Here is a 6,288-nt window from a genome sequence, read left to right as displayed (position 1 = left end):
CAGGGAGTGTTTCCTGGAAGAGGTGCCGGCTAAGGTGACACCTCCATAGGGTAGGATAGGAATTAATCAGGCAAAAATGAGCCTTCCCAGCAGAGGGCATGTAATTACAAAAGCCCAGAGCCAGGAGAGGGGATCGACAAGCTCACAGGAGTTAGATGGCAGGGGGCGTGCGGAGGAGGCCAGAGAGGTCGGCGCTCAGGATCCAGGCTCGGTCCCGAGGGCAGTGGGGAGCCGCAGAGGGCCCGAGGGAAGAGTGCTGAGGTCAGGGGCACAGGGGGCTGCAGAATGGAAGGCAGGTCGGAGGGACTGGGGAACAGGCACGTGGCTGGAGGCTGGAAACCGGGTAGCGGGCAACCGCGGCGCGCTGGGCAGAAGTGCCGAGCGGAAGAAGTCGCACTGGATACAGAAAGAGGTTACAACGGGCAAAGCTGCTTGAAATCGGTTTTAATGATAAAAATAACGCGTGTTCTAGAAAGCAGAGCAATACTAAAGCATCTGAAGTAAAGACCGAGGGCCAGTCCCTCTCCTGACATGGAGAAGCTCCTCGCAGATCTGCGCTGGCTGGTGGATGGAGACGGGGCCGCGCAGGCGGCAGCCCTCGGCTGACACAGCTTCTCCACGGGGCCTGATATGTGGATGTGCTCTGGACAGGTCTTCCCTGGAAGCTGAGCTGGGACTCTGGGCCCTCCCAACAGTCCTGGGAGCCATCTTTATCGGCCAAAACATCCCCTCTTGCTTAACATAGAACGAATGCTACTGTCTGCAGTTAAGAACACTTAAGACTTAGGCAAAAGGCTAGCTGAGGACAAGGGGCTCGGAGGGGCTGGAGTGACAGGCCGAGGGTCTGCGTTGGATTTGGAAGGACAGAAGCAGAAAGTTGCAGATAGATGCAGAGTCTGGAGGTTTCAGAACTATGTGGGGGAGGGGTGGTCACGGGACATTTGAATACAAGATTTAAGTGGCAGGGCAGTTCCTAGTGATGACAAAATACAGGATGTGGTTACGGAGCTGGGCAGCTGACGTACGGTGGAGGGAAGACTTTCGGAGCCGAGGGCAAGGAACGAGGAGGTTACTGGGTGGATGGCGTCCCCGTGGTCTAGGAAATCACCCAAATAATGGCAGGATGAGAGATCCCAGAGCAGGCCCCCAAATCCATAAAGAATGAGGCCAAGAAACCAGCAGGTGGTGGAGACAGTGACAAACAGGGGAGAGATGGCAGAGCTGAGGGGAGGGGCCTCTGGGAGGCCCGTGGGCGGGGGAGGGGGAACTTACTGAGTTGGGGGTGGGGCATGGTGCCTGGAGGTCAGGAAGGTCAGCGGGGCCCTCAGGGCGGCCACAGGTCCTGGGAGGAGCCTCAGGAAGGGGCGGGTTGAACAAGTAGACTGTTCAGGGGTCAAGAGTTTCAGCTGTTGAAATGGAAAGACCTAGAAGGAGGGAAGCAGTGGTCTGGAGGGGAAGCTCAGAACAGCCAGGGGATGGGGACACGGGGAGAGAACACAGGCCGGGGCAGCTGAAGCTGGGGGTGGCCACCCGCAGGCCCAGTGCGGCCGGTGTGAAGCCTCCCGGGAAGGATGGACGGGCCTTGGGGGAAGGACCAGCCCCAGCCAGGACCCATGGGCTTTAAAGGAATCCTAGGCCAAGAGAGAAAGTCACGTAACTTCTCTGGGACTCAATTTCCTCAGTTGAAAAGTGGGTACAAGAATACCTAATTGGGGACATCCCTGGTGCTCCAGTGGTTAGGAATCCACCTTCCAATGCAGGGGACGCGGGGTTCGATCCCTGGTCCGGGAACTAAGATCCCACGTGCCGCGGGGCAACTAAGCCTGCGTGCTCGGCAGCCTGTGCGCCACAGCTAGAGAGAAGCCCTCATGCCTCGAAGAGCCCACGTGCCGCAGCTAAGACCTGATGCAGCCAAATAAATACATAAATATTAAAAAAAAAAAAACCTAACTTGCCAGGTCGTTGCAAACTTTAGAGATAAAGTTAAAATATGGCACGTAATCAAGCGTCCGGCCCAGGTGGGTTTTCAGTACACAGTAGCTGCTCTGATTTTTCTTATTATAATTAAGTCCCTTTGGGAAGACCGAGGCTCAGATGAGAGAGGGTGTGGAGCGAAGGTGGAATCCGGGGCCCTGAGAAAGCTCCCATGCTCCCCTCCCCTCCCTTGCTCTCCCTCGCCCTCAACCGGCCTCAGCGAGAAGGGTGGCCCTCGGGGGTTCGTAGAAGCCAGGCTTCCTCTTTGTCTGAAACTAGGGTTGCCCATCCCCAGACAGAAAGTCCCCCGCTGGTCTGCCAGACCTCATATCCTGCTGCCCAGAGCCTGGGCCCCCCCAGGGCCCCCCACCCGCTCCTCCCATCAGCGTCTCTGACCCCTAGACCCCTGCCCATCCCACCGCATCTCTCAGCTTGTGAGAGGCCAAGCCTTGGCCAGAGGACCACCCATGGGCAGCAGAGGCCGGACACAAAGTCCTGGGCCAGCCGTCGCCATGGCCACCAGCTGGAGGGCCTGAGGACATTGTGGGGTGCTGACCCGGAGGAGAACGGATCCATCTGGCCCCATCCCACCCGCCCGCAGCGCCCTGCTCCTCTGTCCCCCTGCCCTGTCTTCCCACTGACCTCTCCCTGAAGCCGCTGCCCCAGCTCTGCGCGTGGCTCTGCCCATCCCTGCCCTTTGCTGGCTCTCTTGGGTCTGCATCCCACTGTCCCCATCTCTTCCCGAGAAGGACGACCGAGATGAAGGAGAGTTTTGAGCTGGAGCGGCATTCGCGTCCTACAGGTGCGCACGCCCATCCCCCACCCCACTTCCATCCTTCCCCTCGTCTGGACTCCTGCCCGTCCCTGTGGACAAGCTGCCCTCTCCTCTCTCTTCTCCCTCTCCCCCCCCCAGGTCGCTCCCCTCCGGGTTCTGCGGGCCGAGGTCTTGGGGACCGGGGGGATGCGGCCAATGGCACAGCAGAGCTGGCCTTTGAAGACCCAGAGTCTGACTTTGCATCCCATCCCAGCCACCCGCCCAAGCTGCTGAAGACCCCAGGCCCCGGGTTCTCCATCTGTGAAACCGTCTGTGGTGCTGGATCGTGGGCACGCACCTAGACCCCAGCTCTGCCACGAGCGCCCCAGAGGGTGACAGCTGATGCCTCCGAAGCTCGCCTCTTCTCCCCCTGCCTTGTCTGCCGGGGTCTTCAGTCGGGGACCAAGAAGAGGTCGCGCGTGTGGTCCCGCTGCCCCCAGCGCGGGCCTCAACCAGCTGGGCCCGGGGCCAGCCCCTCCCCACAGCCGCCTGCCAGCTTTGCTCTGCCAGGGCGGCCGCCTGCAGGACCGGGCTGGGAACGTCTCCAGCCCCCGACAGGCCAAGTGTCAGTTTCAGGCCCTTCTGGGGTGGGAGGAGGCCCAGGGAGGGGCTGCCAAAGTCAACATGCCCGTGTCCCTGGGCAGGGACTGGTTTGGCACCTGCGGGCCTGGTTCCAGCCCACAAGCCCCGGCCTCGGCCTCTCCTGGGTCACCTAGAGTTCCCGTCCCCCAGCGCTCTGCCTGCTTCCGGTAGCCGGGCCACCGCTGGGCAGGACCACTTCCCACCCGGAACCCTGGAGAGCTGAGGCCCTAAACCTACCCCTAAGGCAGAGACCACCTGCCCCACGCCTGTGATCAGGTCACACCGACACGGACTCTGCGCTCTCACCGTCTGGCCAGCGCGACGCTCCCAGTGCAGGGAAAAGCCCTGCTCGTTCACGAGCTCGTTCACTAGCGGAGCTTCCCAAAAGACCCGTCGACTCACTGACACATGCTCCCTCACAGTCTTTGAGTCCTTTGCTTCAGAAATACTTGTCTGGCTGTTTCCACCAGTCCTTACCCAGGTCTGCTCCAGGCCCCTGGCCCTGAAACGCCGGTCTTAAATCTTAAACCAAACTTCCACGCCGGCCGCAGCCCCCCACCCCACGGAGGTGGTCGTCTCGCTGTTTCGCCAGGTGAGCAGTGAACTCTGTGTCACCAGCAGGCCGTGCTAGTGATGTCTAGGGAGTGGGCATTGGGCACTGTCTACTTATCTTCCCCCCCGAAATGAGCCACATTCTGGTCTCTGCAATCCCAATAGGATTCCAAGCCCGGCCCCCCGCCCTACAGCTGCCCCTGACGGGGAGGCCGGTGTAGGGCCAGGACCGACCCAGGTCTGGTCACACACGGACAGAGGGATGGCAGGGAGAGAATGGGCTGGATTGAACCAACAAACGTGGGGGTGCAGGCACAGCGGGGCTGGGCAGAGCTGGACAGGGGCGGCCAGACTCAGCGACAGCCTGATTTTGTCTTGCACCATCTGCAGGTGGTCCACGCCCAGGCCCCAGGGAGGCCTTGAGAGCAGGTGGTGAAGTCCGCTGAAGAGTTACACCCCCAGCAGCCCCCTTCTCTTTCCCGTTTCCAGGGTCCTCCAAGCGCTCCTAAGCCGGCACTCTGCACCCCAGTCCCCCACCCCCTAGCCTCGCACCTGCGCGCTCAGCTGTGGGAACCTGGCCACAGGGAGCCCGCCCTCCCCCCACCGATGGAGGGGGCGACTCAGTGCCCCAAGGCCAGCGCCCACAGGGACAGAGACTGGGCCCCTCAGCCCCCTCCCACCCTGCACGGGCCTAGGCGTGCCCCCGGGGCAGGCAGTGGGCACAAAGATGCCCTTTGCCCGCCAGGGGCAGGCCGGGTGGGAGCCCCGCCCAGCGCTGCCCTGCCCAGCCCCCCTCCCCGCCCAGGGCGCCTCCTTCCTCTCCCCCAGCGGGTCCCAGTGCTGTACAAAGAGTCCTTTGTCTGGGCTGCAAACAATTGTTCTCCCTTCTGTGGAAACATGGGCTGTGTCTCATAATCAAGCCTTCAGAGGCTGGATCAAAGGGCACTGCAGCCGGGTGGGGGGGTGGGGGGGTGGGGGGGTGGGGGCGGGGACCAGGGTGCTGTCCTCACCCTGACAGCCTGTCACGAGCCCTTAATCCTTACCTGCCCCCTCCGAGGACACCCTTTCCTCCCTGGGCCAGGCCTGCATGAGCCTTGGAGCGGCAGGGAGCCGGTGGGGGGCCGGGTGGGGGGCCGGGTGGGTCCCCTCCTGGCATCCGGCGCTCAGGTTACAGCCCCTGCCAGCGCCTTGGGTGTGAACGTGCAGAGAGGCACTAGCTGGTGAGAAAGGTGGGGCCTGGCTTGGCCCAAGGCTACCCCTGCCCCCAGATACTCAGTCGAGGGGGGCGGCCCTCGGCCCACTGGGGCCTCTTCCCCTCACTTGCTTTGGCACCGGCTGACTCCCTGCCCAGAAACACAGCTGAGTCTCTTCCACCCCCCACTCTGCAGCCCTCTGGCTGGCAGCCTCCAGCCCGGCTTCCTCCCGCCCTGTCTCTGCTCCACCCCACGTTCCCCTGCATTGCCCACATGGGAACCGCCCAGCCAGCACCCGGGGGCACGTCCAGGCCGAGGCCAAGGCTGAGGACACACGAGATACAGACCACACATTCCGCCTCTACCTCCATCAACGAAGCCCACGTGACTTTTTTAAGAACCCAACAAAAACCAGTCCTAGGTCACGTGGGGATTAAAGCCGGTCCTTCCTTCCAGGTTGGAGGCTCCCTGGGCCAGGAAAGTCGCATGATCAGAGGGGAAGAAGCCTGACAGACAGATGGAGAGCTCGTGACCCTGCTCCTCCTTTCACATGCAAAGTTTTGTGCATCTGTTCATCACCCTAGGGAGATCCACAGATGTTGCTGGTATTTCAGAATATATGACAATCACTGACCCAGCCCCGAGCACAGGACGGGAGACCGAGGCTCAGAGAGGAGAGGTCACTCCACAAGTTCACGGGCGCAGCTGAGGCTGGACGTTAGGTCTTCAGCTCGTGGGCCACAGACCTGGGTCCCTGCTCTGTCTCTGTGACTTGTCTCCCTGCCAGCAGCTGCCACCTGGGCTCAGGACCTCCCAGTCCCTCCCCTGAAGAAGCTTACAATCCAGCAGAGATGGAATAGATAAGGGGGACAGACTGGGATGGGAGTAAACACTTAGGTCCAGAGCAACGCCCCGAGGTTACATCAAAACCTCCAGAGAGGTGAGGACGGGTGCTGGGGAGAAGGTGGAGTGGCCTCAGAGAGTCCCCGGTCTGCACCCATGCTGGGGAGCCTCGGTGGGAGGGTGAGGAGGGGCTGCGGGCAGGGCCCCCAGGCTCTGAGGACAGGCCCGGGCCTGGGCCGAGGGGCTGTGCAGGAAGCGGCAGGAGCAGGCCCTGTGCAGGGGAGGATCTCACAATGCCTCGGAAGGAGATAGGGCCCAGGCGAGGGCAGC

This window comes from Pseudorca crassidens, chromosome 2, assembly GCF_039906515.1.
Source record: "Pseudorca crassidens isolate mPseCra1 chromosome 2, mPseCra1.hap1, whole genome shotgun sequence".
Lineage (NCBI taxonomy): Eukaryota > Metazoa > Chordata > Mammalia > Artiodactyla > Delphinidae > Pseudorca > Pseudorca crassidens.
This window is presented reverse-complemented; position numbering follows the sequence as displayed.